The sequence below is a fragment of the Symphalangus syndactylus genome, chromosome 18 (assembly GCF_028878055.3).
Source record: "Symphalangus syndactylus isolate Jambi chromosome 18, NHGRI_mSymSyn1-v2.1_pri, whole genome shotgun sequence".
Classification (NCBI taxonomy): domain Eukaryota; kingdom Metazoa; phylum Chordata; class Mammalia; order Primates; family Hylobatidae; genus Symphalangus; species Symphalangus syndactylus.
In genome coordinates, this window is record NC_072440.2 from 18,190,829 (window position 1) to 18,201,700 (window position 10,872).

Below are 10,872 nucleotides of genomic sequence, written 5' to 3' on the forward strand. Positions count from 1 at the left end.
ACATCGTCTCTTCTTTCTTCTTTGCCTTCCTCTCCTCCAGCAATAATATGTTTCTTTTTTTTTTTTTTGAGACGGAGTCTCACTCTGTTGCCCAGGCTGGAGTGCAGGGGTGAGATCTCAGCTCACTGCAAGCTCCGCTTCCCGGGTTCCGGCCATTCTCCTGCCTCAGCCTCCCGAGTAGCTGGGACTACAGGTGCCTGCAACCACACCCGGCTAATTTTTTGTATTTTTAGTAGAGACGGGGTTTCACCATGTTAGCCAGGATGGTCTCGATCTCCTGACCTCGTGATTCGCCCGCCTTGGCCTCCCAAAGTGCTGGGATTACAGGCGTGAGCCACCGTGCTCGGCCCAGCAATAATATCTTTCAAAGGGCCCTCACAGGCATCCCCTTGCCTGCTGCTGCTTCTTCTTTTTCTTTTTTTTTTTTTTGGAAACAGAGTCTCGCTCTGTCGCCCAGGCTGGAGTGCAGTGGTGTGATCTCAGCTCACTGCAACCTCTGCCTCCCAGGTTCAACCAATTCCCCTGCCTCAGCCTCCTGAGTAGCTGGGACTACCGACATGTGCCACCACATCTGGCTAATTTTTGTATTTTTAGTGGAGATGAAGTTTCACCGTGTTGGCCAGGCTGGTCTTGTACTCCTGACCTCAGGTGATCCACCTGCCACGGCCTCTCAAAGTGCTGGAATTACAGGCATGAGCCACTGCGCCCAGCCCCTTGCCTGCTTCTTCTGACAGCTCTATCGGGTTCAGCGGGATGAGGAAACAGCTCAGAGAGCTCATGGGGCTCCACTGAGTCACGCGGCTCCGAAGTGGAGGAGTGACGGAGCAGAGGCCCCAGGCCTGATCTCTGGACCCATGTTTTTTTTTTTTCTTTTTTTTCTTTTTTTTCTTTTTTTTAGACGGAGTCTTGCTCTGTTGCCCAGGCTGGAGTGCAGTGGTGTGATCTTGGCTCACTGCAACCTCCACCCCCCCTGGTTCAAGCAATTCCCCTGCTTCAGCCTCCTGAGTAGCTGGGATTACAGGAGGACGCCACCACGTCCGGCTACTTTTTTTGTATTTTTAGTAGAGACAGGGTTTCACCATGTTGGCCAGACTAGTCTCGAACTCCTGACCTCAGGCAATCCGCCCACCTCGGCTTCCCAAAGTGCTGGGATTACAGGCATGAGCTACCGTGCCCAGTGGACCCATGTTTTTCAAACACACCAACCTGCCCTCCCAGCAGAAGCGCTGGAGCCATGGTGGACACTGGCAGTTTTCCCTGGCCACCCTTACTATCCTGTCTGCTGGGAACTGACTTGATGTTGTCACCTGGGGAATCACCTCTCCCCTCTCTTGGTCTGTAGGACCTCTGGCCCAGGCTTGGCCAACCAGAACTGGCATCAGGACTTGAGCTGGAATGTGGATGCCCAGGCTGGCCCTTCTTCCAGGGGCCCCCACGTTGTTTGAGTGATGGGTTATAAGCTGATTGGCCAGCAGAGGGGGAGTGGCTGGGCGGACTTTTCTTCACTCCAGGTGACCTCGTGACCCAGCTTGTCAGGACCTAGAGAGAAGATATCGAGAGGAAAGAAGCTCGGGAGGTTGGAAGGCCCTTGGCTGCGTATGAGCTTGGGGTGGCGGAGGAACAGAAAGGAGGCAGTGTCAGGGGACAGGGTGAGGGAAGGGAACGAGGAACATGAGGCAGGGTCCCGGAGGTCAGCTCTCAGGAGGCTGAGGCCTGGCTGCTGTGGCCAAGGCCCTGACCCCTCCCTTCCCATCGAGTCTCCTTTCTCTTGGCCCCTCCGATGGGCAGTTGAATATGTGCCCAGGGCTGCCAGGCAGCCAGAGAGCAGTGAATGAAGGAGGCTGGGCCGAGCACTGAAGCAGTGTTACGATTATTCCTGAGCCAGCGATGAGAGGGCACAGCTGTTCATTCAGGAAAAGAGCAGCCGCAGCCCCACCCACCCACCCACCAGCAGCTGAGTAACAAAGAAATCGTCTGCTTGAAACCAGGGGCTCCGGCATGGAGGCTATTTTTGTGAAAAGCTGAGAATTCAAAAGCTCATCTCCTCGAAAGCCTCCCTTGCCTTGGAGAAGCTGAAGAGGTGGGTTAGAGCCAAATAGCCCCTGCGACTACTGATTCCACCCGAATTACAATTCTCACTCCTGTTATCGATGGTCAGCCCACCTGTGGTGGCCAGGCCTGGACCTATGTGGCATTGAATCCACATCCCTTTGAGATACATACACCTCTAAGGTGTTGGTGCCATGTGACAAGATGATGAGGATGCTCAGGCACAGAGCATCACAGCTGGTGATGGAGCTGGTATTAAAACACAGAGGTTCGGCCGGGTGCGGTGGCTCATGCCTGTAATCTCAGCACTTTGAGAGGCTGAGGTGGGAGGATCACGAGATCAGGAGATCAAGACCATCCTGGACAACATGGTGAAACCCTGTCTCTACTAAAAGTACAAAACTAGCTGGGCATGGTGGCACGTGCCTATAGTCTTAGCTATTCAGGAGGCTGAGGCAGGAGAATTGCTTGAACCCGGGAGGCGGAGGTTGCAGCGAGCCAAGATCGCGGCACTGCACTCCAGCCTGGCGACAGAGCAAGACTCCATTTCAAACACACACACACACACACACACACACACACACACACACATACACACACTCAGAGGTTCTGGCTTCATTACACTCCTATTCTTCCTGCTATGCCACACTGTCTTTGAAATGTCTTTTCAATCCCCTGGATGCCCATCTCCCCTACAGTGGGACTCATCTCCAGCCTGGACTCAGTAAATCAGAGTGATCCTTCCTCTCTCCTTGTCTCCCACTTGTCTCCTCCAATCCGACTACCACCCTTCTGCCAGGGAAGATCTTTTCCTGCAGATCTGACCACATCATTTGCGCATTCATTCATATGTTCAGCAAATATTTATTGCCTGCCTACCATGTACCAGATGGCCAAAGCTCCGGGAAGACAGCGGCAGACAACACAGGTGAACTCCTCGAGTTCATGGAGCTGGCATCTCATCTAGAGATGATACAGATGATACAAAATCCACAGACAAATGTAGAATCACAAGTTACAAAAAATAAAAAATAAGGGGTTTGGGCGTGGTGGCTCACACCTGTAATCCCAGCACTTTGGGAGTCTGAGGTGGGTGGATCATGAGGTCAAGAGATCAAGACCATCCTGGCCAACATGGTGAAACCCTGTCTCTACTAAAAATATAAAAAATTAGCCGGGCGTATTGGCGGGCGCCTGTAGTCCCAGCTACTCGGGAGGCTGAGGCAGGAGAATCGCTTCAACCCGGGAGGCAGAGGTTGCAGTGAGCCAAGATCACCCCACTGCACTCCAGCCTGGCGACAGAGCGAGACTCCCTCTCAGAAAAAAAAAAAAAAAAAAAGGCAGGGAAGGGAACACCCAGAGGCGAGAAAGAATTCTGCACATTCAAGCAACTTAAGATTGCACGTGTGGCTGGACAGCAAGTAGGAGAAGGGCAGCAGCCACGTTGTGTGGGATTTGGGGGACCTGGTGAGAGGTTTGCTCCTCATCTGAAATGAGAGGAGAAGGAATGACGTGCTCCTGCCAAGAAACAGCATAGCTGGCAACCTGGCAGAGCCTCTTTGTGGCCAGCAGGCTTCAAAGCTTGGCACCCTTGTCTGGGGTAGAGATCACTGCAAGCAGAAGAATGGGGGAGGTGAGAGGGTTCCCCCAGCTGAGGTCCCTGGGCCGTGGGGCAGGGTCTCCTTCTGCAGCTGCTGCTCAGACTCCTTCCAGAATTCCTCCCAGGTCCATGGGAGTAGCTCTCTGTGATAGGTAGCGGGCTCTGGCCCACAGTCAACCTCCCCTGCACCCTGCCCTGAGATCCTGAGGCTAGGGTAGCAGGCTGTCTCCCAGCTGCTACAGGGCTGGTCTGGGCTGTGAGCCAAGCCTCCCTCAGCCATCCATCCATTCACACACACTCCTGGACCCTCTGGGCCATGGGCCTCCAGCCTTCTCAAAGCTGAGGGTTCCTCTTCATCCTCACCTTCTGAACAAAGCCATCGCTGGTGCCCTGGAGAGGGCAGTGGTCTCTAGTTATGCCCCATCAAATTATCCATGTGACCCTCTCAATGGCACCACCTGAAATGATCTCCCTACGTGTCTGTTTCCGTTTCCTGTCAGTCCCCTCAGAGCACTGGCCCCTATAGTCACCGAATACCTGGTGACTCTCTGCATTTCACTTTTGGTCCAAGCCAAACCAGGGAGCAGCATCCTGGGAGACATCAGGATATCTAGTGGTTTTTGTTTTTATTTTTATTTTTGAGATGGAGTTGCTGCGACACCCAGGCTGGAGTACAATGGTGCAATCTCAGCTCACTGCAACCTCCGCCTCCTGGGTTCAAGTGATTCTCCTGCCTCAGCCTCCTGAGCAGCTGGGATTACAGGCACCTGCCACCACACCTGGCTAATTTTTGTATTTTTAGCAGAGACAGAGTTTCACCATATTGGCCAGCCTGGTTTGAACTCTTGACCCCAAGTCATCTGCCAGCCTCAGCCTCCTAAAGTGCCGGGGTTACAGGTGTGAGCTACCGCACCTGGCCCAGGATGTCTAGTGTTTAGGCCTTTTCTAGAATCTCCTTCCCCAGTGGCACTTCTGCCTGTGCCTTGGCCTCCATGGAGGGACATTTTTTTTTTTTGAGATGGAGTCTCGCTCTGTCACCCAGCCTGGAGTAGTGCAGTGGTATGATCTCGGCTCACTACAAGCTCCGCCTCCCAGGTTCACGCAATTCTCCTGTCTCAACCTCCCGAGTAGCTGGGACTACAGGCGCCCGCCACCACACCTGGCTAATTTTTTGTATTTTTTAGTAGAGACGGGGTTTCACCGTGTTAGCCAGGATGGTCTCGATCTCCTGACCTTGTGATCTGCCCACCTCGGCCTCCCAAGGCGCTGGGATTACAGGTGTGTGAGGGAGGTTTTAAAAGTACCCAAATAAATAAGGCCGGGCATGGTGGCTCACGCCTGTAATCCCAGCACTTTGGGAGGCTGAGGCGAGTGCATCATCTGAGGTCAGGAGTTCAAGACCAGGCTGGCCAACATGGCAAAACCCTGTCTGTACTAAAAATACAAAAATTAGCCGGGAGTGGTGGAACGTGCCTGTAATCCCAGCTACTTGGGAGGCTGAGCCAGGAGAATCACTTGAACCCTGGAGGCGGAGGTTGCAGTGAGCCGAGATCACACTATTATACTCCAGCCTGGGCAACAAGAGTGAAACTCTGTCTCAAAAATAAATAAATAAATAAATAAATTTAAAAAAATACAAAAATTAGCTGAGTGTGGTGATGCGCACCTGTAGTCTCAGCTACTGGAGAGTCTGAAGTGGGAGGATCACTTGAGCCTGGGAGGTAGAGGCTTCAGTGAGCTGTGATCTCAATACTACACTCCAGCCTGGGCGACAGACCTTGTCTCAAAAAAAAAAAGAGACAGGGAAGATGAATAGGAGCAGGTTTGTTGGGAGGGCCAGTCAGGAGTCCCATTATGACCCATGTTAAACTCGAGTGACCAGATGGAGCTGTGGAGTCCGTGCTCGGGGAGAGAGGCTAGGCTGGCAGGAAGGGGTGGAGCCGTGAGCAGCAGGTGCTGTGTGGAGGCACGGTACCCGCAGGAGTGTACCCGGAGCCGAAAGTGAGCCCAAGGCCCGCCAGTGTTGTGAGGCCGAGAGAGGAGTCTGTGAGGTGGGTGAACATGGCTGGGCCACAGGGGAAAGGGTGTCTAACCTTCTGGGACAAAAACTGCTAGTGAGGACAGAATTACCACTGATTTGGCAACACGGAGTCCATTAATGACCTTGAGGAAGCATATTCCCTGGAGCAGCAGGGGCAGAACCCTGGCTGGAGCAGGTCTGAGAGAGGAGAAGAGAGGTTTGGATGGGACCCAGCAAGTGCAGACGACTGTTTCAAGCAGTTTTGCTAGTAAAGGGAGCAGAAAAATGGAGCATTCACTGGAGGAAAAGGGGGCCAGGAAAGGGGGCCAGGAGAAGCTTTTTTTTTTTAAGATGTGAAAGAAATCTTAATTGCTTTTTAAATTTTGTTTTATTCATTTTGAACAGGTAATATATTCCCATGATCCCATACAAAGAAGATTCCTGGCCGGGCACAATGGCTCACACCTCTAATGCCAGCACTTTGGGAGGCTGAGGAGGGAAGATCACTTGAGCTCAGGAGTTCGAGATCAGCGTGGGCAACATAGTCAGACCCCGTTTCTACAAAAATAAAAAATAAAAAAATTAGCTGGGTGGGGTGGTACGTGCCTATAGTACACAGCTACAGGCATGCAGGAGGCTAAGGCTGGAGCATTGCTTGAGCCCAGGAGTTCGAGGCTGCAGTGAGCTATGATCGCACTGCTGCACTCCAGCCTGGATGACAGAGTGAGACCTTGTCTCTCTCTCTCTGTTTTTGTTTGTTTGTTTGTTTGTTTTTAGACAGAGTTTCGCTCTTGTTGCCCAGGCTGGAGTGCAATGGCATGACCTCGGCTTGCTGCAACTTTTGCCTCCTGGGTTCAAGTGATTCTCCTGCCTTAGCCTCCCAAGTAGCTGGAATTAGAGGCGCCCGCCACCATGCCCACCTTATTTTTTGTAATTTTAGTAAAGATGGGGTATGTTGGCCAGGCTGGTCTCGAAATCCTGACATCAGATGATCCAGACGCCTCGGCCTCCCAAAGTGCTGGGATTACAAGTGTGAGCCACTGCGCCGGGCGAAGACCTTGTCTCTTTAAAAAAAAAAAAAAAAAAAAAAAGATTCCAAAGTGCATTTAGGAAAAAATTCTCTCCCCTCCCACTGCCCCTCACCATGCTTCAGCTGTTCATTCCTTACTCCGGAGACAACCAGTGTAATCCACTTCTTATGAACCCTCCAGAGCTATTTTCTGCGTAAAATATTATTAGATAATTATTTTTCTCCCTTTTTTACACAAATGGTAACATCCCATTACACCATTACACAGTGCTCTGAACCTTGTATTTTTGGATTTAACAATATATCCTAAATATCATTCTATATCAATACACAAAGGACATTCTCATTCTTTTTTTATGGCTTCATATTTTTCCGGTATGTGATGTACCATGTTTTTTTTTCAGCCAGTACTCTGCTGATGGACAGTCATTTGAGATGCGTTCTATTGCTGCTTCCCTTTTACAGAGAGGCCATGGGGCACTGAGAGGGTCATGGGCGTCCCTGCAGGTGCTCAGCTCGTGTGCTGTGGCGTGGGAACACTACGCTCCTAGTCATCCTGAGTGACTCTCTTTCTCCTGCTTTGATGAGTTTCCAGCCCTGTTTCTCCCTCACTCCTATACCTTCAGCAATTCTTTTTTTTTTTTTTTTTTTAGACGGAGTCTCACTCTGTCGCTCAGGCTGGAGATCAGTGGCGCGATCTCGGCTCACTGCAACCTCTGCCCTCCGAGTTCAAGCGATTCTCCTGCCTCAGCCTCCTGAGTAGCTGGGATTAGGCACATGCCACTATGCCTGGCTAATTTTTTGTATTTTTAGTAGAGACAGGGTTTCACTATCTTGGCCAGGCTGGTCTTGAACTCCTGGCCTTGTGATCCACCTGCCTTGGCCTCCCAAAGTGCTGGGATTACAGGCGTGAGCCACTGCGCCCGGCCAATTCTTTTATTATTCTTTTGTTCATTCAAATAACATGTATCAGACACTGGGTTAGGCCAGAGCACATGCAGGGACGCGATAGGTAGAGAAGCCCTGTGGTCATGGAGCTTGAAGATGAAGCCACTTGTGGTGTTTTTTGTTTTTTGTTTTTTTTGAAATGGAGTTTTGCTCTGTCGCCCAGGCTGGAGTACGGTGGCACGATCTGGGCTCACTGCAAGCTCCGCCTCCCAGTTTCACGCCATTCTCCTGCCTCAGCCTCCTGAGTAGCTGGGACTACAGGTGTCCACCACCACGCCCGGCTAATATTTTGTATTTTTGGTAGAGACGGGGTTTCACTGTGTTAGCCAGGATGGTCTCGATCTCCTGACCTCGTGATCCACCCGTTTCAGCCTCCCAAAGTGCTGGGATTAGAGGTGTGAGCCACCATGCCTGGCCCACTTTTGTGTTTTTGTACCTCAAACCTTCCATGGGGCAACATGGAGAATTCATAAAGAGGCCTGATCTCTAGTTTTACCAAGGAGTAAACCAAACGTGCCAACACATCACTGTTGCAATCCTGTGAGCGGAATACCATAACAGTAGCCTGGTAACCCACACACTGACCACTTCAGCGCTGGCCCCTTGCCCCCAGCCTGGACCGGCTGCAGTTTCCCATCTCAGAGGTGAAGGCTAAAGCCCGCAGGCGTCGGCTCCTCCCACTTCTGTCCTCCAGGTCATCCCACCCATTCCACCCCCTGAAGACCTCTGGACTCTGTCTGACCAGCGTCACTCTCCATGGCTACCAGCCTTGCTCTGGCCATCTCTTGCTGCGGCCACACAATAACCTCCTTCCTGGTCCTGCCTCCGCTCCACCCCCTTCCCATTTGCTGTCTACCCAGCTGATATGTCCCTGTGTTATTTTCCTATCCTAGCCTTTTTTTTTTTTTTCTTTTGAGACAGAGCTTCACTCTTGTCATCCAGGCTGGAGTGCAATGGCACAATCTTGGCTCACTGCAACCTCTGCTTCCCAGGCTCAAGTGATTCTGCCTCAGCCTCCTGAGTAGCTGGGATTACAGGAGTGTGCCACCATGCCCAGTTAATTTTGTATTTTTAGTAGAGACAGCGTTTCACCATGTTGGCCAGGCTGGTCTCGAACTCCTGACTTCAAGTGATCCACCGGTCTCGGCCTCCCAAAGTGCTGGGATTACAGGTGTGAGCCACCACCCCTGGACTGTCCTAGCCTTCCAAGGCTTCCCTTTGCTGTCCTCAGGCTAATGTCATGGCGGGGCACAGCCTGGTGGTCATGATTATGGACTCTGGGGCCTGGGTCCCAGGTTTGCCACTTACTGGCTGTATGACCTCAAATGACCTACTTAACCTCTATTTACCTTAGAGGAGGCAAAATGAGACAATTGGGTAAGTGAGATAATGATGATAGCTCCTACTGTATACAGCTGTTCTGAGGATCAAACTTAATGCATGTAAAGCACCTAAGTAGTACTTGACATGTAGTAAGTGCTCATGAATGTTAGCTGTTAATATAATCATAAGGCTTTCTGATCTGGATGCTGCTTAGGTCTCTAACCTCTTAGCTTACTTGTTCTCATCTCCCATGTAAATCAGCCCAAATATTATTATTTATTTCAGAGACAGAGTCTTGCTCTGTCACCCAGGCTGGAGGGCAGTGGCATGATCAAAGCTCACTGAAGCCTGGAATTCCTGGGCTCAAGCAATCCTCCCAACTAAGCCTCCCAAGTAGCTAGGACTACAGGCAAGTGCCATCACGCCCAGCTAATTATTTTATTTTTTTAGTAGAGACAGTATCTCACTTTGTTACCCAGGCTGGTGTCAAACTGACCTTAAGCAATCCTCCTGCCTCTGCCTCCCAAAATGTTGGGATTATAGGCATGAGCCACTGTGCCTGGCTCCAAATACTTTTAATTACCTGAGAGTACAAACTCTCTCTTTCTCTCAATGCCCACCCCGCTGCCCCCCAACTCCAGCACCAAGTGCTCTGAGTTGAAGCTTGGTTTGAGGCCCAGTTTTTCTTCTGCATTGCATCTCCAACAACTGGGCACAACAGTATGTTGAATGAATGCACGAATGAATGAGAACAGCATCACATGTGGGTTCTGTTTTAGGCTGTTCTCACATTGCTATAAAGAAATACCTGGGCCAGGCGCGGTGGCGCATGCCTGTAATCCCAGCACTTTGGGAGGCCGAGGCAGGCGGATCACCTGAGGTCAGGAGTATGAGACCAGCCTGGTCAACATGGTGAAACCCCATTTCTACTAAAACTACAAAAATTAGCCAGTCGTGGTGTCATGTGCCTATAGTCTCAGCTACTCAGGAGGCTGAAGGAGGAGAATCGCTTAAACTCAGGAGGCGGAGGTTGCAGTGAGCTGAGATGGCACCTCTGCACTCCAACCTGGGTGACACACACACACACACACACACACAAAAGGAAATACCTGGCTGGTCGTGGTGGCTCACGCCTGTAATCCCAGCACTTTGGGAGGCTGAGGCCGAGGATCACTTGAGGTCAAGAGTTTCAGATCAGCCCGGCCAACATGGCAAAACCTCGTCTCTACTGAAAAATTATCCAGGCGTGGTGGTGCATGCCTGTAATCCCAGCTAGTCTGGAGGCTGAGGCAGAAGAATCGCTTGAACTGGGGAGGTGGAGGTTGCAGTGAACCCTGATAGCGCCACTGCATTCCAGCCTGGGTAACAGAGCTGGTTAATTTATAAAGAAAATAGGCTGGCTGGACACGGTGGCTCATGCCTGTAATCCCAGCACTTTGGGAGGCCGAGGCGGGTGGATCATGAGGTCAGGAGATCAAGGCCATCCTGGCTAACACGGTGAAACCTTATCTCTACTAAAAATACAAAAAACTAGCTGGGCATGGTAGTGGGTGCCTGTAGTCCCAGCTACTTGGGAGGCTGAGGCAGGAGAATGGCATGAACCCGGGAGGCAGAGCTTGCAGTGAGCCAAGGTCACACCACTGCACTCCAGCCTGAGCGACAAAGCAAGACTCCGTCTCAAAAAAAAAAAAAAAAAAAAAAAAAAAAAGTAGGTTTAGTTGGCTCATGGTTCTACAGGCTTTACAGCAAGCATGGTACTGGCATAGGCCCAGCTTCCAGGGATGCCTCGGGAAGCTTCCCGTCATGTCGGAAATCAAAGGAGGAGCAGGCACATCACATGGGGAAAAGAGGAGCAAGAGAGAGTGGGGGGAGGGAGGTGCTACACACTTTTTTTTTTTTTCC